Below are 27,013 nucleotides of genomic sequence, written 5' to 3'. Positions count from 1 at the left end.
GCGGGAAGACAGACGGGCGAGAGTTAAGTAAAGAGCGTGGAGAGCGAGGGCGAGACATTAATATAGATCACGGAGAGAGGGAGGGGCGAAACTTCAGTAGAGAGCGTGGGGCGAAAGGTCCAGCCTTCAATAAAACCGCGGAGAGAAAGGGTGAGACTTCAAAAAAGGTCGCGGAGAGAGAGGTCGAATCGTCAGTGAAGAGCATGGAGAGAGAGTGGCGCGTGAATGCAGTGAAGGGCTCGGAGAGATAGGCCGACACTTCAATAAAAAGCGGGGAGAGGGAGGATGAGAATTCAATAAAGGGCGCGGAGAGAGAGAGTAAGGGGCGAGGCTTCAGTAAAGAGCGCAGAGAGACAGAGGGGCGAGACTTCATTCTGGAGCGCAGAGAGAGAGACGGGCCATGCTTAAGTAAAGCACCCCGAGAGAGACAGGGCGTGACTTTAGTAGAGTGCACGGAGAGAGAGAGGCGAGACCACTAAATGGCGTGGAGAGTGAGGGGCGAGACTTCAGTAAAGAGCGCGGGGAGAGACGAGAGGGGCGAGAGTTAAGTAAAGAGCGTGGAGAGCGAGGGAGTGACATCAGTAAAGAGCACGGAGACAGAGAGGGCGCGAGACATCAGTAGAGTGACGGAGAGAGAGGGCGAGACCAGTAAAGGGCGCGGAGAGAGAGGGGCGAGACTTCAGTAAAGAGTCGGGAGAGATTGGCGCGAAAGACCAGTAAAGAGCGCGGAGAAATAGGGGCGAGAGTTAAGAAAAGAGCGCGGAGAGATGGGGCGAGAATTCAGTTAAGAGCTTTGGGAGAGAGAGGGACGAGACTTTGCTAAAGAGCGCGGGGAGGGAGAGAGAGTGGCGAGGCTTCAGTTGAGAGTGCGGAGCGACAGGGCCGGCATTCAATAAAAAGCTCGGAGAGAGAGAGAGAGAGAGAGAGAGAGTGCGAGACTTCTATAAAAAGCGCTGAGAGATAGAGCGCGAGACTTCAATGAAGAGCGCACAGAGAGGAGCGATACTTCAGGAAAGAGCACGGCTAGAGAGAGAGCGCGATACTTCAATAAGGAGTGCCGAGAGAGGGGCGAGACTTCTGGAAAGATCACGGAGAGAGAGCGCGCCGGGAGGGAGGAGCAATACTTCAATAAAGGGCGCAAAGAGAGACAGGGCCAAGTCTTCAGTAAATAGAGCGCGGAGAGAGAGGGTCAGACCAATAAAGAGCGTGGAGAGAGAGAGGGCGTGAGACACCAGTAAAGAGCTCGGAAATAGAGGGCCGAGACTTCAGTAAAGCGCGTGGGGAGGGAGGGGCGCGACTTCACGGAAGAGCGCGGCTAAAGAGAGGGGCGAGTGTTAGGAAAAGAGTGCGGAGAGCGAGGGCGAGACCTCAGTAAAGAAACTTCAGTAAAAAGCGGGGAGGGAGTGATGCTTCAATGAAAGCGCGTTGAGAGACAAGGGCGTGACAAGGAAAGACAGCGGAGAGAGAGAGCGAGGCTTCAGCAAAGAGCACGGAGAGTGACCCGAGACCAGTACAGAACGCGGAGAGACGGACGATTATTTTGTAGAGAACATGGACAGGGATAGGGGCCTGACTTCAGTCAAGAGCGCGGGGAGAGAGAGGGTGCAGTCTTCTGTCGAGACCGCACACAGAGAGGGCGTGACTTCAGTATACAGCTCGGGGAGAGAGGGGCGAATCTTCAGTAAACCGCGCCGAGAGAAGGTGAGGGTGTAGCAACAGTAGAGAGCGGGGAGCGAGAGTTAAGTAAAGAGCGCGGAGACTGAGGGCGAGACTCCAGTAAAGAGAATGGAGAGTTTGGCGCGAGACTTCGTTAAAGCGCGCGGAGAGAGACGGCCAGACTTCAATGAAGAACACGGAGAGAGTTGGAGGCGAGACTTCAGGAACGAGCGTGGAAAGAGTTGTGTGAGACTTCAGTTAATAACGCAGAGAGAGAGAGAGTGGCGAGTATCCAGCAGAGAGCGCGGACAGAGAGAGCGGTGTTACTTCAACAAAGCGCGCAGGAAGAGAGGAACGAGTTTTCAGTAAAGAATGCGGTGATAGGGATTGACTTCAGGAAAGATTGGAAAGAGAGAGTAGCGCGAGACCTCAGTAAAGAGCGCGGAGAGAGAGGGCCAGACTTCAAGCAGGAGCACGGAGAGAGGGCGAGACTTCAATAAAGAGCGCGGAGACAGAGGGTGTGACTTCAGGAAGGAGCGGGGAGAGAGATGGGTGAGAGTTAAGCAAAGAGCGCGGAGAGGGAGCGCGAGAATTCAATAAAATGCATGGAGAGAGAGGGCAAGACTTCAGTAAACAGCGCGGAGAGAGATAGAGGGCGAGACTTCAATAAAGTGCGCAGAGAGAGATGGGGCGTGACTGCTGTAAAGAGCGAGGGGGGGGGGGAGTGCGGCGAGTCTTAAGTAAAGCGCGCCGAGAGAGAGAGGGCGAGACTTCAGTAGAGAGCACAGCGAGAGAGGGGCGAGACTTTAGTAAAGTGCTCGGAGAGAGACGGGCGAGAGTTAAGTAAAGACCGCGGATAAAGGGCGCGAGACTTCAGTAAAGAGCGTGGGGGGAGACGGGCGAGACTTCACTAAAGAGCACTGGGAAAGATAGGGGCGAGAGTTAAAAAAGAACGCAGAGAGCGAGGCGAGACCTGGGTAAAGAGCACTGAGAGAGAGAGGTCGAGATTTCAGTACAGTAAGACGTCTTACAACACCAGGTTAAAGTCCAACAGGTTTGTTTCAAAGACGAGCTTTCGGAGCACTGCTCTTTCCTCAGGTGTATGGAGAGGTATGTTCCAGAAACATTTATATAGACAAAGTCAGATGCCGGACAATGCTTGGAATGCGAGCATTTGCAGGTAATCAAATCGTTACAGATCCTGAGAGAGGAATAATCCCAGGTTAAATAGGTGTGAATTGTCTCAAGCCAGGACAGTTTGTAGGATTCTGCAAGTCCAGGCCAGATGGTGGGGGGTGAATGTAATGTGACATGAATCCAGACGCACGGAACTGCCGTGGGGACCAAATTCACACCTCAATATGCCAACATCTTTATGCACAAGTTTGAACAAATCTTCCTCACCGCACATGGCCTTCAACTGACGTTATACAACATCGATGAAGTTTTTTTCCTTTGTACCCACAGCGAAGAATCACTGAAACGACTACACGACGAGATCAATAAATTCCATCCCACCATCAAACTCACCATGGACTACTCTACACATTCAGTTGCATTCTTCGAGACACTCATCTCCATCAGGGACGGTCACCTCAGCACGTCGCTTTACCACAAGCCCACAGATAACCTCACAATGCTGCTCTTCTCCAGCTTTCACCCGAAACACATTAAAGAAGCCATCCCCTATGGACAAGCCGTCTGTATACACACGATCTGCTCAGACGAGGAGGAGCGTAACAGACACGTACAGATGCTGAAAGATGCCCTCGTACGAACGGGAAATTGCGCTCGAATCATGGATCGACAGTTCAAACGCGCCACTGCAAAAGATTGCAGCGACCTCCTCAGAAGACAAACACAGGACACAACTGACAGAGTACCCTTCGTCGTCCAATACTTTGCTGGGGCGGAGAAACTACAACATCTTCTTCGCAGCCTTAAAAACATCATCAATGAAGATGAACATCTTGCCAGGGTCATCCCCACACCCCCACTACTGGCCTTCAAACAACCGCGCAACCTCAAACAAACCATTTTGCAGCAAATTACCCAGCCTTCAGAACAGCGACCACAACACACAACCCTGCCAGGGCAATCTCTGCAAGACATGCCAGATCATCGACATGGATACCACCATTACACGTGGAAACACCACTCACCAGCGTGTCCCGAAGCGTGGTACATTGGCGAGACCATGCAGACACTCCGACAACGAATGAACGGGCATCGTGCGAGAGTTACCAGGCAGGAATGTTCTCTTCCAGTCGGGGAACACTTCAGCAGTCAGGGGCATTCAGCCTCTGATCTCCGGGAAAGCGTTCTCCAAGGCGGTCTTCAGGACATGCGACAACGCAGAATCGCTGTGCAAAAACATATAGCTAAGTTCCTCATGCATGAGTGCGGCCTCAACCGGGATCTTGGATTCATGACGCATTACATTCAACCCCCCCCCCCACCCCCACCATCTGGCCTGGACTTGCAAAATCCTAACAACTGTCCTGGTTTGAGACAATTCCCGCCTTATTAATCTGGGATTATCCCTCTCTCATGATCTGTAACGATTTGATTACCTGCAAATGCTCGCATTCCAAGCATTGCCGACTTTGACGATATAAATGTTTCTGGACCATACCTCTCCATTCACCTGAGGAAGGAGCAGTGCTCCCAAAGCTCGTGTTTGAATCAAACCTGTTGGACTTTAACCTGGGGTTGAAAGACTTCTTTCTGTGCTCACTCCAGTCCAACGCCGGCATGTCCACATCGAGGCTTCAGTAGATTGCGCGGAGAGCGAGCGCAAGACTACAATAAAGAGCACGGAGAGAGAGGGCAAGGCTTCAGTAAAAAGCGCGGAGAGAGAGGGCGCGACTTCAATAAAAAGTGTGGACAGAGTGAGAGTTCAATGAAAGCGCGGAGAGAGACAGGGGCGAATCCAGGAAAGAGCGCGGAGAGAGATGGCGAGACGTCAGCAAAGAGCATTGAGGGACAGAGGGCGAGTCTTCAATAAAGTGCGCGCAGAGAGAGGGTGAGACTCCAGGGAAGAGCACGGGGAGAGAGATGGGCGAGAGTTAAGCAAAGAGCGCGGAGAGAGAGGGCGAGACTTCAGTAAAGAGAGCGGATAGAGAGGGCCAGACTTCAATCAAGAGCGCGTTGAGAGAGAACTCGAGGCTTCAATAAAGAGCACGGAGAGAGAGGGCGAAAATTCAATAAAAAGCGCGGAGAGAGGGCGAGACTTCAATGAAAAGCGTGGGCGGAGTGCGACTTCAATGAAAGCGCGGAGAGAGATCTGGGCGAATCCAGGAAAGAGCGCGGAGAGCGATGGCGAGACTTCAGCAAAGAGCACGGAAAGAGAGAGCGCGAAACTTCATTAAAGAGCGCAGAGAGAGAGGGTGAAACTTAAGGAAAGAGCACGAGGAGAGAAAGGGGCGACAGTTAAGCAAAGAGCGCGGAGAAAGAGGGCAAGACTTCAGTAAAGAGCGCGGAGAGAGTGCGTGACTTCGGGAAAGAGCACTGAGAGACCGTGGTTCGATCCTTCAATGAAGTACTCGTTGAGAGGGAGGAGAGATACTTCAGTGAAGAGCGCGGAGATAGAGGGGCGAGTATTCATCAAAGACCGCTGAGAGAGAGAGGAGGCGAGACTTCAGAGGAGAGCACGGAGAGAGAGGGCGAGACTTCAGTAGAGAAAATGGAGAGCAAGTGGCGCTAGACTTCAGTAAAGGACATGCAGAGGGCGAGACTTCAATGAAAAGTGCGGGGAGAGGGGCAGACATCAGTAAAGAGCGCGGAGAGAGATGGGGCGAGACTTTAATAAACTGCGTGGAGAGAGATATGGGCAAGACTTCAGTAAAGAGCGGGGAGAGAGAGGGACGAGAGTCAAGTAAAGAGCCCAAAGGGTGGAGGGAGGGCGGACTTCAGGAAAGCGCAGGGAGAGAGAGCTGCGCGAGACTTCGGTAAAGAGCTCGCAGAGAGAGGCGAGTCATCAGTAAAGAGCGCGCAGACAGAGGGGGCGAGACTTCACTAGAATACACGGAGAGAGAAGGGCATGGCCAGTAAAGAGCACGGAGAGAGAGAGGGGCCAGACAACAGTAAAGAGCGGGGAGAGAGAGTGCGAGACTTCAGTGAAGTGCGTGGAGAGAGAGGGTGGAGACTAGTTAAGAGCGCGGAGAGAGAGGGGCGAGAGTTCAGTAAAGTGCTCGGGGAGTAATAGGGGAGAGAGTTAAGTAAAGAGCCGGAGGCACTTTCGATTTTCGGCGGGAGAGGTGTCCAGCGTCCTGTCGAGAAGTTAAATTTAATTTTAAAAACTTACCTTACAGGAGAAGCAGCCTTCAGATTTACGGCGGGAGCAATGTCCAGGGGCCTGTCGGGATGGTACGTTTTACTTTAAAATCTTACCTTGCAGGAGAAGCAGCCTTCAGATTTACGGCGGGGGCAGTGTCCAAGGACCTGTCGGGAAGGTAAGTATATCGTTAAAAACTTATCTTTACAGCTGCTGGAAGTCGGCCGTGGGGATTTCAGGGAAGGTTTGTTTGTACCTGTATATAGGTTGGAGCGAAAGTAACAGGGTAGTTCTAATGGAGGACTTTAACCTTCCAAATATTGACTGGAAACGCAATAGTTCGAGAGATTTAGGTGAGGCCGTTTTTGTCCAACTTGTGAAGGAGGGTTTCCTGACACAGTCTGTAGATAGGCCAACGAGAGGCAAGTCCATATTTCATTTGGCACTGGCTATTGAACGAGGACAGGTGTTAGATTTAGAGGTCGGTGAGCACTTTGGTGATAGTGACCACAACTTGATTACGTTTACTTTAGTGGTAGAAATGGATAGGTACATACCGCAGGATAAGAGTTATAGCTGGGGGAAAGGCAATTATGAAGCGATGATCCAAGACGTAGGATGCATCGGTTGGAGAGTAAAACTGCAGGGGATGGGCACAATGGAAATCTGGAGCTGGGTCAAGGGACAGATACTGCGTGTCCTTGATAAGTATGTACCGGTCAGCCAGGGAGGAACCTGGTCAAGCGAGGGAACCGTGGTTTACGATAGCAGTTGAAACACTTGTCAAGAGGAAGAAGGAGGCTCATGTAAAGATGAGACGTGAAGGTCCAGTTAGGGCGCTGAAGAGTTACAGGTTAGCTATGAAAGACCCTAAGAGAGCTATGAAGAGCCAGGAACGGACATGAAAATTCTTTGGCAGCTAGGATCAAGGATATCCCTAAAGCTTTCTATATATATGTCAGGAACAAATGAATGACTAGGGTAAGAGTAGGGCCAGTCAAGGACAGTAGTGGGAAGTTGTGCGTGGAGTCCGAGGAGACAGGAGAGGTGCTAAATGAATATTTTCCATCAGTATTCACAAAGGAAAAAGACAATGTTGACGAGGAGAATACTGAGATACAGGCTATTAGACTAGAAGGGCGTGAGTTTCGTAGGAGGAAGTGTCAGCAATTCTGGAAAGACTGTAAATAGATAAGTCCCCTGGACTGGATGGGATTTATCCTGGGATTCTCTGGGACGCTAGGGAGAAGATTGCTGAGCCTTTGGCTTTGATCTTAAGTCATGTTTTTCTAGAGGAAAAGTTCCAGAAGAATGGAGGATAACAAATGTTGTCCCCTCATTCAAGAAGGTGAATAGAGACAACCCCGGTAACTATAGACCCGTGAGCCTTACTTCTGTTGTGGGCAAAGTCTTGGAAAGTTTTAAAAGAGATAGGATGTCTAATCACCTGGAAATGAATAATTTGATTAGAGATAGTCAACACGCTTTTGTGAAGGGTAGGTCTTGTCTCTAAAACCTTATTGAGTTCTTTGAGAAGGTGACCAAACAGGTGGCCGAGGGTAAAGCACTTGATGTGTTGTATATAGATTTCAGGAAAGCGTTTGATAAGGTTCCCCACGGTAGGCTATTGCAGAAAATACGGAGGCATGGGATTCAGGGTGATTTAGCAGTTTGGATCAGAAATTGGCTCGCTGGAAGAAGACAAAGGATGGGGGTTGATGGGAAACGTTCAGACTGAAGTCCAATTAATAATGATGTACCACAAGGTTCTGTTTGGGGCCACTGCTGTTTTTCATTTTTTAAATGAGCTGGATGTAGTTCAGGGCGCAGAAGGATGGGTCAGTAAATTTGCAGATGACACTAAAGTCGGTGGAGTTGTGGACGTTAGAAGATACAGAGGGACATATATAAGCTGCAGAGCTCGGCTGCGAGGTGGCAAATGTAGTTTAATGCAGTAAATAGTGAGGTAATTCGTTTTGGAAGGAATAACAGGAACACAGAGGACTGGGCTAATAGAAAGATTTTTGGAAGTGTGGATGAGCAGAGAGATCACGGTGTCCATGTACATAGATCCGTGACAGTTGCCAGCCAGGTTGAAAGGGTTTTTAAGAAGGCGTACGGTGTTAGCTTTTATTGGCAGAGGAATTGAGTTTCGGAGCCACGAGGTCATGTTGCAGCTGTACAGAAATCTGGTGCTGCTGCATTTGGAGTATTGCGTGCAGTTCTGGTGCCACATTATAGGAAGGATGTGGAAGCATTGGAAAGGGTACACAGAAGATTTACAAGGATGTTGCCTGGTATGGAGGGAAGATCTTATGAGGGCCGGCTGAGGGACTGGATTCTGTTTGCGTTAGAGCGAAGAAGGTTAAGAGGTGACTTAATTGAGGCATACAAGATGATCAGAGGATTAGATAGGGTGGACAGTGAAAGCCTCTTTCCTCGGATGGTGATGTCCAGCACGAGGGGATATAGCTTTAAATTGAGGGGAGATAGATATATGACAATGTCAGAGGGATTTTTTTTACTCAGAGAGTAGTAAGGGCGTGGAATGCCCTGCCTGCAACATTAGTAGACTCGCCAACACTAAGGGCATTCAAATGGTAATTGGATAGATATATAGACGATAATGGAGTATTGCCGATGGGCTTTAGACCGGTTAAACAGGTCGGCGCTGCAGCGTGCGCCGAAGGGCATGTACTGCGCTGTAATGATCTATATTCAGTAACAAGTGCGGGGAGGGAGTGGCGCGAGATCAGTGAAAAGCGCGCAGAAAGAGGGCGAGACTTGAATAACAAGCCCGGAGAGAGATGGCCAGACTTCAGTGCAGAGCGCGGAGAGAGAGAGGGGTGAATCTTCATTAAAGAGAGGCGGGAGAGAGAGGATCGAGATATCAGGAAAGAGCGTGCAGAGAGGGAGGGGCAAGACATCAGTAAAGAGTGGGGAGAGGTCAAACAGCTGATTTACTGAAGTCTCCCCACACTTTCCGGGCGTTCGACTGATGTTTTGCCCCATCCCTCTCTTTTTGCTACATACTGAAGACTTGCCCCCTCTCTCTCCGTGCTCTTTACTGAAGAATCGCCTCTCTCTCCGCACTCTTTCCTGAACTATTGCCCCTCTCTCGCCGTCCTCAATGAAGTCACGCCACTCTCTTTGTGCTCTCTCTACAGAAGACTCGCATCTCTCAGCGCTCTTTACTGAATACTCGCCCCTCCCTCTCCGTACTCTTTCCTAAAGTCTCGCCATGTCTCAGCGCTCTTTCCATAAGACGCGCCCCTCTCTATATGCGCACCATAAAGCAGACTAGCCCCTCTCTCTCCGCGCACTTTACTGGAGTCTCGCGCCGTTCTCTTTCCTTGCTGTTTACTGAGGTCTCGCCCTCTCTCTGAGTTCTCTCCTGAAATCTCGCCCCAATCTCTCTCCGCGACCTTTATTGAAGTCTCTACCTCTCCCTCCCCGCTTTTTATTGAAGTCTCGCCAACATTCTCTCCGCGCTTCTTAGGGAAGACTCTCCCTCTATCTCCGCGCTCTATACTTAACTCTCGCTCCTCTCTCTCCCCGCGCTCTTTACTGAAGTCCCGTCCTCTCTCTCAGCGTTATTTACTTAAGTCTCGCCTTTGTTCTCTGTGCTTCCCGTTCCAGCCTCCCCGGACAGGCGCCGGAAGGTGGCGAAAAGGAGCTTTTCACAGTATCTTCATTGAAGCCTACTCGTGACAATAAGCAATTTTCATTTTCATTTCATTTCTTCCGTTACATTCGCCTGTCTCTCTCCCTGCGCCCTTTCGTGAAGTCTCATCCGCCTCACTCTCCGCGCTCGTTACTTAACTCTCGCCCCTACCTCTCCCCGAGCACTTTACTGACCTATCGCCCCTCTCTCTCCGCACTCTTTACTGTTCTTGATATTCTCTTTCCGCGCTCTCTACTGAAGACTCGCCCGTCTCTCTCCGTGCTCTTTACTGAAATATAGACCCTCTCTCCCCACGCTCTTTGCTAAATTCACGCCCCTCTCTCTCTGCACTCTCTACTGAAGTCTCGCCCTTCTCTCTCTCCGCGTTCTACTGAAGATTTGCCCTTCTCTCTCTCCGCTCTCTTTCCAGAATTCTCGGACGTGCCTCACCGCGCTCTACATTAAAGTCGTGCCCCTCTCTCTCTCCCTGTTCTTCACTGATGTCCTGCCGTCTCTTTCTCTATCCACGCTCCTTACTGAATCTCGCCCCTCTCTCTTTCCGCGCTCTCTACTGAAGTCTCGCTCCTCTCTCTCCGCGCTATTTACTGACTCTCGCCCCTCTCTCTCAGCGCTCTTTACTGACTCTCGCCCGTCATTCTCTCCGCTCTAATCACTGAAGTCCCGCCCTTCTATGTCTCCAAGCATTACTGAAATCTCGCCCTCTCTTTATCCGCGCCCTTTTCTGAAGCTCGCCCCTGTTTCTCTCAGCGCTCTTTATTGATGTCTGCCCCTCTCGCTCTTATCCTTAGTAAGAGATAAGAAGATTATTCACCTCCGTTCTACACCAGTTCTTTTTAAACGTGTTCAGCTTTGCTTTATTCTTGTTCCATGCCTCACTAGTACGTGCAACGTGGAGTCATTCCGAGATTACTACCCGAGATTTCCTGCTTTTAAACTCCCGATCTGAATTCCTGAATGAACTTTGCAGGACCTGTAAACAAGAAGGAAGGAGTTCAACTTTAGTGGAGGGGGTCACAATATCTTTAACCGGATATCTGCTCCTGCTATTCTGGAGTGTTTTATCGAGCGTGATGTTGTGTGGGGGGTAACGCAAAAAAGCAGGACAGCAAGTGAAAATACTGGGGAAATAACTGAGACTGCGATAAACAGAGCGCATAGCAAAAGTCGGCAGAAGGGAGCCGCAGATCTCAGCTGGATTGTAGGTCTGACGTGCCTTTGCTTCAATGCAAGAAATATGACAGGTTAGAGTCTAACCGTTTGACACATGAACTGAGAGCATGGATTACTTTATGGAACTATGATGTAATTGCAATTACTGAGGCAGGTTAAAGGAGGGACAGGACTCGCAGCTTAACATTCCGAGATATTAATGTCTCAGACGGGGCAGAAGGAGAATGGATATGGGTGGGGGAATTGCTTTGCTGATTGGGGAGCAGATTACAGCCGTGTTGATGGAGAACACATTGTGGGATCTTATAGTGGGGTATTATGGGTGGACCTCAGGAATAACAATTGTTCGGAGTGCATTACAGACCTCCCAACAGCACGCAGGCGACAAATGGGTAGTTGTGTGGTCAGAGTCGGAAAGGGTGTTTAAAATGCAGGGGCGTTGTGACGGGTGAATTTAACATCCCCGCATATTGACTGGCAATCATTTACAGCTAGGGATTCGGAGGGATGGCAATTTGTTAAATGTGTCCAAGAGGGCTGTAATTACAATATGTTGACAATCCGACGAGGGAGGGAGCCATACTGGACTAGGTATTGGGGAATGGGCCAGGCCAGGTGATTGATGTTTCAGTGGGGTGATTTTTGAACTTCGCTACCATACGTCCATAAGATTTCGAAAAGCTATGTTTGCACTGGAGTGCTGAATTGGTTGTATTTGAGCGCTACACTAAGGGTTTGGTGACTGAGGGAGTATAAGTGTTCATTTTATTTAAAGTCCAGTATTTCTTGTATTTCGTTAATTAACTTTAAAGTTACTGTTTGATCTATAAGAAGGTGAATTTTGAATCAGCTTTAAACATGGTTCTACTTGTAGGTACTTGCAGCTGGAGCTTGTTAATTAGTTAATTGGATTCGGCCCGTTTTCAGAGGCTGGAGTCACAGTCTAAATCTGAGCTAGTTACAGTGCAGACTTTGTTTGCACTGGAGTGCTGAACTGGTTGCATTTGAGTGCTGCAGTGAGAGTTTGGTGACTGAGGGAGTTCTGAACTGGTTGCATTTGAGTGCTACAGTGAGAGTTTGGTGACTGAGGGAGTTAGGTGAGGAGGGAGGAAGGTGCTCCTTACATTTCATTTCCTACATTTATCAAAGAGCGTGAAGGTAGCCAGGATTTTAGAGTACAGCTGACTGGAAGCAGAGTCGGAGGGCGGAGTTCCAGTTGGTCTACGGGGAAGCTAATTCTGTAGAGTAAGAGGGTATGGAGTCTAGCGTGCTCCTCCTGTAGGATGTGGGTGGTGAGGGATACCGCTGGTGTCCCCGCTGACTATACCTGCGGGAGGTGCACCCATCTCCAGCTCCTCAGAGACCGTGTTAGGGAACTGGAGATGGAGCTGGATGAACTTCGGATCATCCGGGAGGCAGAGGGTGTTATCGAGAAGAGTTACAGGGAAGTATCAACACCCAAGGTACTGAACAAGAATAGCTCGGTTACAGTCAGGGAAAGGAAAAATAACAGGCAGGCAGTGCAGGGATAACTCGTAGCCGTTCCCCTTCAAAACAAGTATACCGTTTTGGATGCTGTTGGGGGGGATGACCTACCGGGGGACGGCCCTATCGGCCAGGTCTCTGGTACTGAGTCTGGCTGTGGTGCTCAGAAGGGAAGGGGTTAGCATAGAAAAGCAATAGTAATTGGAGATTCAATGGTTAGGGAAATAGATAGGAGGTTCTGTGGTCGCGAGCGAGACTCAGGAAGGTATGTTGCCTCCCGTATGCCAGGGCCAGTGATGTCTCGTATCGTGTATTCAGGGCCCTGAAGGGGGAGCAGCCATATGACGTGGATCACATTGGTACCAACGACGTAGCTAGGGCAAGGTTTGTGGGAGGTAATAAACACGTTTCGGGCTGGTTTAGCTAACAAGGCTAAATCTCTGGCTTTTAAAGCAGACCAAGCAAGCCAGCAGCACGGTTCGATTCCCGTAGCAGCCTCCCCGGGCAGGCGCCGGAATGTGCCGACTAGGGGCTTGTCACAGAAACTTCATTGAAGCCTACTCGTGACAATAAGCGATTTTCATTTCATTTCATTGTCATTCATAGGGAGTTAGGTTGGAAGTTAAAGGCCAGGACAGACAGAGTTGTCATCTCTGGTTTGTTGCCGGTGCCACATGATAGCGAGGCTAGGAATTGGGAGAGAGTGCAGTTGAACACGTGGCTGCAGGAATGGTGTGGGAGGGAGGGCTTCAGGTATTTGGATAATTGGAGCGCATTCTGGAGAAGTTAGGACCTGTACAAGCAGGACGGCATGCCACTGAACCGGAGGGGCACCAATATCCTGGGGGGGGGGGGGGGAGACTTTGATAGAAGAGGGGCAGAAATGGTTGTTGGAGGTCTCTGGTTATAGATGTTTAAACAATATTAGGGAGGATGGTAAAAGAGGTGGGGGGTGGCATTGTTTATTTGAGATAGGGTAACGGCTGCAGAAAGGCAGTTCGTAGGGTCTCTGCCTCCTGTGGTAATATGGGTTGAAGTCAGTAATAGGAATGGAGCAGTCACCTTGTTGGGAGTTTTCTATATCCCCCCCCCCCCCAATAGCAGCAGAGATGTGGAGGAACAGGTTGGGAAACAGATTTTGGAAAGGTGCAGAAGTCACAGGGTAGGAGTCATGGGTGACTTCAACTTCCAAAACATTGAGTGGAAACTCTTTAGATCAAATAGTTTGGATGGGGTAGTGTTTATGCAGTGTGTCCAGGAAGCTTTTCTAACACAGTATGTAGATTGTCCGACGACAGGGGAGGCCATATTGTATTTGGTACTTGGTAATGAACCAGGGCAGGTGATGGATTTGTTAGTGGGGGAGCATTTTGGAGGTAGTGAACACAATTTTGTGGCTTTCAATTTAGTAATGGAGAGGGATAGGTGCGCGCAGCAGGGCAAGGTTTACAATTGGGGGAAGGGTAAATACAATGCTGTCAGACAAGTATTGAAGTGCAAATGTTGGGAACATAGGCTGTCAAGGCAGGACACAATTGAAATGTGGAACTTATTCAATGAACAGGTACTGCGTGTTTTTGATATGTATGTCCCTGTCAGGCAGGGAAGAGATGGTCGAGTGAGGGAACCATGGTTGACAAGAGAGGCAGAATTTCTTGTTCAGGGGAAGAAGGAGACTTATGTAAGGCTAAGGAAACACGATTCAGACAGGGCGCTGGAGGGATACAAGACTGCCAGGAGGGAACTGAAGAAAGGGTTTAGGAGAGCTAAGAGAGGGCATGAGAAATCTTTGGCGGGTAGGATCAAGGAAAATACCGAGGCCTTTTTATACATATGTGAGAAATAGGAGAATGACTAGAGCGAGGTATGTCCGATCATGGACAATAGCTGAGATTGTGTATTGAGTCTGAAGAGATAGGAGAGGTCTTGAACAAGTATTTTTTTCAGTATTTACAAACGAGAGGGGCCATATTGTTGGAGAGGACAGCGTGAAACAGAGTGGTAAGCTCGAGGAGATACTTGTTAGGGAGGAAGATGCGATGGGTAATTTGAAAAACTTGAAGAGAGACAAGTCCCCGGGCCTGACGGGATATATCCAAGGATGAAATTGGAGAGCCGTTGGCAATGATCTTTTCGTCCTCGCTGACAACAAGGGTGGTACCAGAGGATTGGAGAGTGGCGAATGCCGTGCCCCTGTTCAAAGAATGGAATAGGGAAAACCCTGGGAAGTACATGCAAGTTAGTCTTACTTCGGTGGTAGCCAAAGTAATGGAAAGGGTAGTGAGGGATAGGATTTCTCAGCACCTGGAAAGACACTGCTTGATTAGGGATAGTCAGCACGGATTTGTGAGGGGTAGGTCTCACCTTACAAGTCTTATTGACTTCTTTGAGGAGGTGACCAAGCATGTGGATGCAGGTAAAGCAGTGGATGTAGTGTACTTGGATTTTAGTAAGGCATTTGATAAGGTTCCCCATGGTAGGCTTGTGCAGATTGTAAGGAGGCATGGGATAGTGGGAAATTTGGCCAGTTGGATAACGAACTGGCTAACCGACAGAAGAGAGAGAGTGGTGGTGGATGGCAAATATTCAGCCTGGAACCCAGTTACCAGTCGCGTACCGCAGGAATCAGTTATGGGTCCTCTGCTGTTTGTGATGAGGGAGTTGAAACGTAGGTCAGTAAATTTGCAGATTATACGGATTGGGCAATTTAGCATGGCCAATCCACCTAACCCGCACATTTTTGGACTGTGGGAGGAAACCGGAGCAGCCGGAGGAAACCCACGCACACACGGAGAGGACGTGCAGATTCCGCACAGACAGTGACCCAGCCGGGAATCGAACCTGGGACCCTAGAGCTGTGAAGCATTTATGCTAACCACCATGCTACCATACTGCCCTTAAAGTTGTCGGCTTCAAAGAGACATAGATAGGATGCAGAGGTGGGCTGAGAAGTGGCAGATGGAGTTTAACCCTGACAAGTGTGAGGTTGCACATTTTGGAAGGACAAATATGAATGCGGAATATAAGGTTAACGGGAGGGTTCTTGGCAATGTAAAGGCGCAGAGAGATCATGGGGTCTATGTTCATAGATCTTTGAAAGTTGCCACTCAAGAGGATAGAGCTGTGAAGAAGGCCTATGGTGTGCTAGCGTTCATTAGAACATAAGAACATAAGAACATAAGAACTAGGAGCAGGAGTAGGCCATCTGGCCCCTCGAGCCTGCTCCGCCATTCAATTAGATCATGGCTGATCTTTTGTGGACTCAGCTCCACTTTCCGGCGCGAACACCATAACCCTTAATCCCTTTATTCTTCAAAAAACTATCTATCTTTACCTTAAAAACATGTAATGAAGGAGCCTCAACTGCTTCACTGGGCAAGGAATTCCATAGATTCACAACCCTTTGGGTGAAGAAGTTCCTCCTAAACTCAGTTCTAAATCTACTTCCCCTTATTTTGAGGCTATGCCCCCTAGTTCTGCTGTCACCCGCAAGTGGAAACAACCTGCCCGCATCTATCCTATCTATTCCCTTCATAATTTTAAATGTTTCTATAAGATCCCCCCTCATCCTTCTAAATTCCAACGTGTACAGTCCCAGTCTACTCAACCTCTCCTCATAATCCAACCCCTTCAGCTCTGGGATTAACCTAGTGAATCTCCTCTGCACACCCTCCAGCGCCAGTACGTCCTTTCTCAAGTAAGGAGACCAAAACTGAACACAATACTCCAGGTGTGGCCGCACTAACACCTTATACAATTGCAACATAACCTCCCTAGTCTTAAACTCCATCCCTCTAGCAATGAAGGACAAAATTCCATTTGCCTTCTTAATCACCTGTTGCACTTGTAAACCAACCTTCTGTGACTCATGCACGAGCACACCCAAGTCTCTCTGAACAGCGGCATGCTTTAATATTTTATCGTTTAAATAATAATCCCGTTTGCTGTTATTCCTACCAAAATGGATAACCTCACATTTGTCAACATTGTATTCCATCTGCCAGACCCGAGCCCATTCACTTAACCTATCCAAATCCCTCTGCAGACTTCCAGTATCCTCTGCACTTTTCGCTTTACCACTCATCTTAGTGTCATCTGCAAACTTGGACACATTGCCCTTGGTCCCCAACTCCAAATCATCAATGTAAATTGTGAACAATTGTGGGCCCAACACGGATCCCTGAGGGACACCACTAGCCACTGACTGCCAACCAGAGAAACACCCATTTATCCCAACTCTTTGCTTTCTATTAATTAACCAATCCTCTATCCAATCCCTCTATTAGCAGAGAGATTGAATTTAAGAGCCGCGAGGTGATGATGCAGCTGTACAAAACCATAGTCAGGCCACATTTGGAGTACTGTGTGCAGTTCTGGTCACCTCATTTTAGGAAGGATGTGGAAGCTTTGGAAATGGTGCAAAGGAGATTTACAAGTATGTTGCGTGGAATGGAGAATAGGTCTTACGAGGAAAGTTTGAGGGTGCTAGGCCTTTTCTCATTAGAACGGAGAAGGATGAGGGCGACTTAATAGTTTATAAGATGATCAGGGGAGTAGATAGAGCAGACAGTCAGATATTTTTTCCCCGGGTGGAACAAACCTTTACAAGGTGACATAAATTTAAGGTGAAGGGTGGAATAGATGTAGAGGGGATGTCAGAGGTAGGTTCTTTACCCAGAGGTTAGTGGGGGCATGGAATGCTCTGACTGTGGAAGTAGTTGAGTCGCAAACGTTATGGACCTTCAAGCGGCCATGATAGGTACATGGATTAAGGTAAAATAATGGAGTGTAGATTAATTTCTTCTTAAGGGCAGCACGGTAGCATTGTGGATAGCACAATTGCTTCACAGCACCAGGGTCCCAAGTTCGATTTCGACTTGGGTCACTGTATGTGTGGAGTCTGCACATCCTCCCCGTAACTGCATGGGTTTCCTCCGGGTACTCCTCTTTCCTCCCACAGTCCAAAGATGTGCAGGTTGGTGGATTGGCCATGATAAATTGCCCTTAGTGTCCAAAATGCTATGAGTAACTCACGACAAAAGTTCGACACAACATCGTTGGCCGAAGTGCCAATTCCGTGCTGTATTTCTCCATAAAGTAGAACAGTGGACCACGGTAAGGGTGCTTTATCGGCGAGGGTCAATCAGATCCACATTTGATCGGAACTGTGAAATGTGGAATGGGACCGATTATTTGAAGGCAAATACACATCTGGCAGATGGGAGGCTTTGAAATGCCAGTAGAATGAAGGGGCAGGACAGGCATGTCCATGCAAAAGTGGCAGGATTCAGGATCCATAGATGACAACTGAAATGTAAGCTTCTTCAAAAGGAAAAAGTAGGAATTAACTTAAACGTGGAATTGGAGGGCTAAAAAAGGGGCTATGCAATATCTTTAGGAAAAATGGTGAAGGAGAATCGCTAGGCGTTTTGTGGATATTTTAGGAGCAAGATGGTAGCAAGTGAATGAGGAGCTCCACTCAAGAACAATGGAGGGGGGATTTCGGTAGAACCACAAAAAGTGAGCGAAATCCCTAATGGGTTTCTCGTATCAATATTCACCAGGGAGAAGTACATGACGGATGTTGAGGTCAGCGATAGGTGTGTGACCAATCCTGAGAACGTCAATGCATCAAAGGATCTCACATTATCTCACATTACATAAAGGGACCGGATGCGATTTATCTCAGGTTACTGCGCGAGGCATGGGTAGAAATAGCGGGGGTCTAAACAGATATCTACATATCCTCAGTTACCAGAGTCGAGGTTCCAGGGGACTTAAGGTTAGCCAATGTTATACCCTTGTTTAAGAAAGGAAGCAAGGATAATCCGACAAGTTAAAGCTCTGTGAGCCTGATGTGCGTAGTGAGAGACCTTTTCGAAAAAGTACTGAGCGACAGGATATATGCACATTTGGAGGAAAGTAAACTAGATCGTGACATGCAGCATGAGTTTGAAGATATGACAAAAAAAATTGATGAGGGAAGGGCTGTGGATGTGGATGATATGGACTTTAGTAAGGCATTTGTCAAATTCCCACAAGGCAGACTTGTATTAAACTGATATGACATGGGAGTCGTGGAGGGCTGGCGAGATAGATACAGAACTGGCTTGGTTATCATAGAATTTACAGTGCAGAAGGAGGCCATTAGGCCCATCGAGTCTGCACCAGCTCTTGGAAAGAGCACCCTACCCAAGGTCAACACCTCTACCCTATCCCATAACCCAGTAATCCCACACAACACTAAGGGCAATTTTGTACACTAAGGTCAATTTATCATGGCCAATCCACCTAACCTGCACATCTTTGGACGTGGGAGGAAACCGGAGCACCCGGAGGAAACCCACGCACACACGGCGAAATGTGGAGATTCCACAGAGACGGTGACCCAAGTAGGAATCGAAACTGGGACCCTGGAGCTGTGAAGCAATTGTGCTATCCACAATGCTATCGCGCTGCCCAGCTGGTCAAAGGAGACAGATAGAAGCTGGTACCATGGTGTTTTTATCATAGAATTGACAGTTAATAAGTTGTTACTGTTCGGGAACAGTGAACATACGCCCTCAGATCCCTGTGTATGTTAAAGGTCCTAAGAGTTCTGCAATGTCCAGTGTAATTCAAACTTACATTGGATCGTCCAAAAATCAACACGTCGCATTTGTCCGGATTAAACTCCATCTGCTATTTTTGAGCCCATGTGTTCAATCTATCTGTTTAAACCCTGTTGCGTCCTCTGACAATGATCGGCACTATCAGCAATTCCGGCAATCTCCATGCCATCCGCAAACTTACTAATTAGACCACATGCATTGTCCTTCTCATTTATATGGCGGCACGGTAGCACAACGGGCGACACGATAGCACAGTGGTTGGTATCGTCACTTTGCAGCTCCAGGGTCCAAGTTTAGATTCCTGGCTTGGGTCACTGGCTCCGCGGAGTCTGCAGGTTCTCCTCGATACTGAGTGGGTTTCTTCCGGGTGTTCTGGTTTCCTGCCAAATCGAAAAATGTGCAGGTTAGGTGGATTGGCTATGCTAAATTGCGCTTAGTGTCCAAAAGAGTTTGGATGCGGTTACTGGATTATTTGTATGGGGCAGAGTTGTGGTCTTACGAGGGGTTATATTTCCAAGGGCCGGTGCAAGCTTGATGGGTCGAATGTCAAGGTGATTAAAAAGGCACGTTGTCAGGATTGCGGATTGATTGCCTTCATCAGCCGGGGTATTGAGTACAGGAGTTGGGAAATTATGTTGCAGCTATATAAAACTTTGGTTAGGCCGTACTTGGTGTATTGCGTGCAGTTCTGGTCACGGCATTATCAGAAAGACGTGGCAGCTTTGGAGATAGTGCAAAAACGGTTCACCAGGGTGTTATCAGGTCTCCAGGTTGCTGGCGATGAGGAGAGATTGAATAAAGTAGAATTATTTCCCTTTGAGAGACGGAGCCTGAGGGAAAACCTGATAGAGGTCGAGAAAATTATGAGGGGCATAGACAGAGTGGATATTCATAGCGTTGTTCCATGGTGGATTTGTCAATTACAAGGGGACAATGGTTCCAGGTGAGAGGGGCAAAGTGTAAGGGAGATATGCGAGGTATGTTTTCGCACAGAGTGGTGGGTGCCTGGAACGCTCTGCCAGAGGGTGTGGTGGAAGCAGGCACATAATCAACATCTAAGATGATCTGGATCGATGTCTGAACAGGAGTAAATGGAATGATACGGACGAAGTAAGGGCAGACGGTTTCGTTTTTGATTCGGGCATTGTGATCTGCACAGGCTTGGTGGGCCGAATGGTATGTTCCTGCGTTGTGCTATCCTTTGTTCTGTGTTCATTGAATGGAGACAATAGCTCAAATTCAGCATACAGGAACACGGTGAGACGATTGGGTGAGGGTGAGGCGATGGGTTAAAACAGGTAGCATACACAAATAGTGAGTGGGTGGATGGGTCAGGATTTGGTACGTGAGGGCTAACAGGCAGCGTACAGGAAGGGGGTTGGAGATGTGTGAGGATGAATGTGGTGAGGGCTAAAAGGAAGCATGCATGATTAGAGGGTCGGCAAGTGTGTGAGTGCTAACAGGCAGCATACACGAATAAGAACATAAGAACTGGGAGCAGGAACAGGCCCTTAGAGCCTTCTCGGCTATTCATTGAGATCATGGCTGATCTTTTGTGGACTCAGTTCCACTTTCCCGCCCGAACACCATTACCCTTTATTCCTTGTGTCATCAAACACTATCTATCTTAATCTTGGAAGTATTAAATGAAGGAGCCTCAACTGCTTCACTGTTCAGGAAATTCCACAGATTCACAAACATTTGGGTAAAGATATTCCTCTTGAGCACAGTCCTAAATCTACCTCCTTTTATTTTGAGGCTATGCCCCCCAGTTCTGCTTTAACCCGCCTGTGGAACCAACCTGCTCGCATCTATGTCTATTCCCTTCATCATTTTATATGTTTCTGTAATATCCCCCCCCCCCCCCCGCATCCTTCTAAATTTCACGAGTACAGTCCCAGTCTACTCAACCTCCCCTCGTAATACAACCCCCTCAACTCTGGAATTAACCGAGTGAATGGGGAAGGCTAATGCATGAGTGTGAAGGGTGAAGGCGAACAGGCAGCACACGGGAAAAGAGTGTGGGGGATGGTGGGGATGGGTGTGGTGTTGACTGGCAGGCGGCACACAAGAATCGGCATGGATTGGGCGCCTGTGAAGTGAGTTAGGGTTAACGAACAGCACACAGTGGGAGGTGGATGAGGATGAAGCGGTCGGGCTAACACGCAGCATACAGGAATATGGGGTGGGGGTGGATGAGGGTGATGTGCGGGAGGGCGAACAGGCCGTATACACGAATAGGGAGTCGGGGTGTGTGAGGGTAATGTGCCGTCGGGCTAAAATAACGTACACAGAAACGGGAGTTTGGAATGACTGTGGGTTAAGGGGTGGGGGCTAACCCCTTAGCACAGAGGAACAGGCGAGGAAGGGATGGGTGAAGGGAGTTGAAGAGGAGGAGGAGCTACAAAGGAGCATATAAATTAGGAACATGCGTAGATCATTCGGCCCTTCGAATCTGCTTCACCATTCATAATGATCATGACTGATCCTCTATCTCAGCGCCAGACCCCTGCTCTCAATTCACCTTTAAACCCTCATCTCCGAGAAACCTGTCTCTTTCCTTCTTAAATATAGACAGTGTCTTGGCCTCTACAGCTTTCGGTGGGAGAGAATCCCAGAGGTTCACGATCCTCTGGAGTGAGGAAATTGATCTCATCTCAGTCCAATGTATTATCCTGAGACTGGAAACTCTTGTTTTAACCCTCCAGCCAGAGAGAAGAGCATCCCACAATCAAGTCTGCTAACACTGTCAGACGTTTATAGGTTTCAGTGAGACCACCTCCCAATCTTCTCAACGCCAGTGACGCCCAGTTAACTCGGACTCTCCTCAGACGATAATCCTGTCAGCCCAGGGATCAGTTTAATAAACAATCTCTGCACTTCGTCTGTGACAACAAAGAACAAAGAAATGTACAGCACATGAACAGGCCCTTCGTCTCAGCAATCATGCACCGACCATGCTGCCCGTCTAAACCAAAAACTTCTACACTTCCGGGGTCCGTATCCCTCTGGTCCCATCCTATGAATGTACAGCGATATCCTTTTTTCGATAAGAAGAGCAAAGCTACGGACAATATCACAGCTGTAGTTTAATCAAAGTGCAGAACAGATGCAGTAAGCCACCTTTGAGCCTGTACTGAAGTTTTTTGACAATGATGTCCAACATATCACACAGCTTTGAGCTGCTCGCTGTACCTGCATGCTAGCTTTCAGTGAAGGGGACGCAAGGACTCCCAGTTATTTATACATTAACATTCCCAATATCAACTTTTAAATTCTGGCTTGCAATTCTAGGCTCTGTCCGTAGTCTGTAACTTTACATGTATCCATGTTATACTACATCTGCCATGAATTTCCCCACTCACTCAACTTCTCCAAATCACTTTGAAGCTTATTTCCATCCTCGTCACCAGTCACATCTCCACCGAGTTCTGTGTCATCATCATCCTTGGAAAAATTGTTTTTGGGTTCCCTCATCCAAATCATTGATGTACATTGTAAGCAGCTGGGTGCCAAACACTGATCCCTGAAGGTTCCCAAGCGAGTTCTTGAACGCCAGTTATGGGGATGTGAGTGTGAATTGAAAATACATTGAGGACATCCCAGGTTGGGAACGTACATTGTGGACAAGCCAATTTGTGAACGTCCATTGAAGGCGGGCCAGGATGAACGCCCATTGAGTAAACGCCAGGTTCGGAACGCCCTTTGTGGCCAGGCCACGTTGGGAATGCCTCTTTAGGGCAGCTCAATTTCGGAACCCCCATTGAAGACACGTCACGTTGGTAACATCCATTGAGACCATGTCAGGTTGGGAACGTCTATGTAAACAAGGCAAGATGGAACGCCCATTTAGGGGAGGCCAGGTTCATAAGAACTAGGAGCGGAAGTAGGCCATCTGGCCCCTCAATCCTGCTCCTCCATTCAATGAGATCATGGCTGATCTTTTGTGGACTCAGCTCCACTTCCCGAACACCATAACCCTTAATCCCTTTATTCATCAAAAAAAATCTATCTTTACCTTAAAAACATTTAATGAGGGAGCCTCAACTGCTTCACTGGGCAAGTGATTCCATAGATTCACAACCCTTTGGGTGAATAAGTTCCTCCAAAACTCAGTCCTAAATCTACTTCCCCTTATTTTGAGGCTATGTCCCCTAGTTCTGCTTTCACCCGCCAGTGGAAACAACCTGCCCGAATCTATCCTATCTATTCCGTTCATAATTTTAAATGTTTCTCTAAGATCCCCCCTCATCATTCTAAGTTCCAACGAGTACAGTCCCAGTCTACTCACCCTCTCCTCATAATCCAACCCCTTCAGCTCTGGGATTAACCTAGTGAATCTCCTCTGCACGCCCTCTAGTGCCAGTACGTCCTTTCTCAAGTAAGGAGACCAAAACTGAACACAGAACAACAGGTGTGGCCTCACTAACATCTTATACAATATACGAAACGCCCTGTGAGGGCAGGCACCTTTGGGAACATCCATTGAGATCGGGTCAGGTTGGGAACGTTTATTGAGGGCAAGGCACATGTAGAATGCCAGGCTGGGTTGGAAATGCGAGGAAGGTTGGGAATTCCCGTTGAGGGCAGGTTAGGCAGGAAACGCCATTGGGCCAGGCAGTGTATTCCATTCATGTTTGGATACTTTCATTAAGGAAGCGCCAGGCTGTGGACGTTCATTGAGGGCAGGCAGTACTCGGAATGCCAGACAAGGTTGGGAATGCCCATTGAGGGCAGGCAAGTTTGCGAACGCCCATTAGTATTTTGATGGTGTAACCAAGAAGGTAGTTGCGCGCAGTGCGGTCGATATTGTCTGCCTGGACTTTAGCACATCCATCTGATAGTGTGGCGTACAGAGCTTTACACAATATTACAAGTGCGGGCAAACTAAGGTCCTGTACAGCTGCAACATGACATCCCACTTTTTATATTCAATGTCCCAACCGATGAAGTCTAGCATGCCGATCGCCTTCTTGACCACCTTATCCACATGCGTTGCCACTTTCAGTGATCGATCGGCATGCACGCCCAGATCTCCCTACCTGTCAGAGCTCGCAAGAATTCTGTCAATTATTGTGTACCTCTTAATGCACTGGACCTTCCAAGTTCATTACCTCACAATTGTCTAGATTAAACTCCATCTGCCATTTCTGCACCCAAGACACCAACAATGTATATCGTCTGTATCCTCTGACAATCCTCTTCATTATCTGTAACTCCACAAATGCTGTGTCGTCCTGCGAACTTACTAATCAGGCCAGCTACATTTTCTTCCAAAATTATTTATGTACAACACAGACAAAAAGGCCCCAGAATTGATCCCTTTGGAACGCTTCTTGTCACAGACTTCCATTCAAAAAACACCCTACAGCTGCTAACCTCTGCCTTCTGTGGCCAAGCCAGTTCTGTAGCCAACTTGGCAGCGCCGTTCTGATCTCATCTGACCAGTGATCTCATCACCTTTTATACCAGTCTACCATGAGGTACCTTGTCAAAGGCTTTACCGGTCCATTATACAAAAATCCTTATTGCTTTTCCCTCATGTATCATCTTCGTCACTTCTTCGGAAACTCGATCAAATTACTGAGACACGACCGTTTCCATTCACAAAACCACTGATATCCATCACTCATTAGTCGATTTGTTTTCCAATGCATGCAGTAAATTCCTTCCTCTACGAATCCTTGTCCAATATTTACCCTACCACTGACGTAAGAATCAGCGGCTCATAATTTCCTGCATTGATCCATGGCTGCCCTTCGTAATCAATGGATATTCTCCAGTATTTAAACAACACTTTTAGCGGATGAGCGTACAAACAATTACTGTCAAGGCCCGACGAATTTCCTTCCTTGCCTCTCGCAGTATTTGCTGGGGTTAATGATCCCATCACACCCTGTGTACTTATCTACTTTTAATACTTCTGATTTTTTTTAGAGTGTCCTCAACACCTCCTCTTTATTTAATATCAACATGACTCCGGAATATCTTGCCACACGTACCCTATACTCCTTAATTCATTGATACTTTAAAAAAATAATTAAGAGTACCAATTCATTTTTTCCAATTAAGGGGCAATTTAGCGTGACCAATACTCCTACCCTGCTCATTTTTTTGTGTTGTGGTAGCGAAAGCCACGCAAACACAGGGCGAATGTGCAATCTCCACACGGTTAGTGACCCACAGCAGGGATATAATCTGGCACCTCGGCGGCGTGAGGCAGAAGTGCGAACAACTGCCAACCGTGCTGGCCTCAATTCCTTAATCCTGATTGCCATTGCCATTTTATGATGCCCTTTAGCCTTCCTAACTCCTACTTCAAGTTCCTTCCTACTTGCTTTATATTCTTCAAGGGTATAATCTGTCCGAAGCCTTTTAGACCTTACGAGTGCTCAATTTGCTTTTTGACAAGATTCGTATTATCCCTCGTTATCCAGGGTTCTCTATTTTCCACACTTTTTTCGTCCTCACAGGTAGATGTCGATCCTGAATTATAATCAACTGACGTTTGAATGCCTCCCACATGCCTGATGTTGATTTTACATCCAACAGCCTCGCCCAGTCAATACTCTCTAAATCCTGCCTAATGCTGTTGTAATTACCCTTCCCCCAGTCTAACACCTCACGCCACTCACGCACCTAATGGTTGGAGATCCCTGAAACCAGCTGATCATGTTTCACTGAAGACTTGAATGTGATAAAGTTGCACGAATGTGCACTTAATCGCCAAGTGAGTGAGGAAGCTATTAAATGCCTCTCAAGTGTTCCGGTTGCTTCTACGAATTATACAGTGTTCGAAGGTTTCGTTTTCTTTAGGGGAGCAATACCGATCGCATTATTGGAGAATTGATCAAAGCTTTATCTCTCTGACTCGTTTTCAAATACAATGTTTGAAGCCTCTTATTGGCTGTGCCAGCGGACAAGGGCTGCAAACTATGTTTAGGCTGCTGTTCAAACACCCGCCAATTCGTATCTACATTATTGTTAATCTAAAGTTGTAGGTGTGCCTGGGTACCTTCCAACGCATGTTTTGAACTTGTTACAGCGCGTTCAATACCAGTCGCCAGCAGCTGCAAGATGAGCAGCACAGCGCGTTTTCCTTTTTATCATTCCAAGTTACTTTAGTGTTTCGGATTTTTCTTCGCCGAATCTTTGCGTTCTTAGTAAATCAGTACGCCTACCACCAGATCATGTTCTGTTGATTGGCCCATGTAAATAATGAACTACTGAACATGTAATTTAAATAATTTATTATGAAGAATTTGCGTGATAAAAATAACGAGAATAAATTAAATAATAAACTACAAACACCAAAGAACGGTTGTTGTGCCACTGCATAATGAGCCTATCCTCTCAGCCGACTTACTCCCAACTCTCCAGACACAGCGTTACGTTATGGGTTCACACTGGAGGTCATGTGTAACGTTATGTACAGAATTACATTATTCATATCATCACAGGCCGAAGGAGAGAGAGGGGACAAGTCAGAAGATAGAGAGAGAGGAACATAGGGAAAGAGGGATCGAGAGTGAGAATGAGAGACAGAGTGAGACTGGGAGGGACGGAGGGAGTAGAGCGAGAGCGAGCTACAATGTGTGCTGGATGTCTCAGGGCGGCTGCTGGGCATTCTTAAGGGGAGAGAGTGAACAGCCGCCTGTCGTGTTGCATGTTGACACCGACGGTACAGGTAAATAAACGGGATGAGGTCCTACTGAATGAATTTAGGGGGCTAGGAGCTGAAGTAAAACGTAGGATCTGAAATGGAGTAATTTCGGGATTGCTACCATGGGCACGTGCAAGGGAGAGTAGGAATGGCAGGATAGAAAGAATAAATGCGTGGCTTGAGAGATGTTGCATGAGGGAGGGAATCAGATATTTGAGACATTGCAAACGTTTCTGGGAAAGATCGGACCATTACAAATCGGACTGTCTGCACCAGGGTAGGACTGTAACCTATGTCATAGGCGGTTGTTTGCTAACGCTGTTGGGAAGGGTCTAAACTAATGAGGCAGAAGGATGCGAACCAATGCAAGCAGTCAAAGACGGCATAGAATCACAAGCAAGTAAGGAGAAAAATTGAAGACAGATAAACAGATTGAACTGCATTTATTACAATTTAAGAGGTTTAAC

This window comes from Scyliorhinus canicula, chromosome 30 (genome assembly GCF_902713615.1).
Source record: "Scyliorhinus canicula chromosome 30, sScyCan1.1, whole genome shotgun sequence".
Taxonomy (NCBI): Eukaryota; Metazoa; Chordata; class Chondrichthyes; order Carcharhiniformes; family Scyliorhinidae; genus Scyliorhinus; species Scyliorhinus canicula.
Note: the sequence above shows the minus strand (reverse complement) of the source record.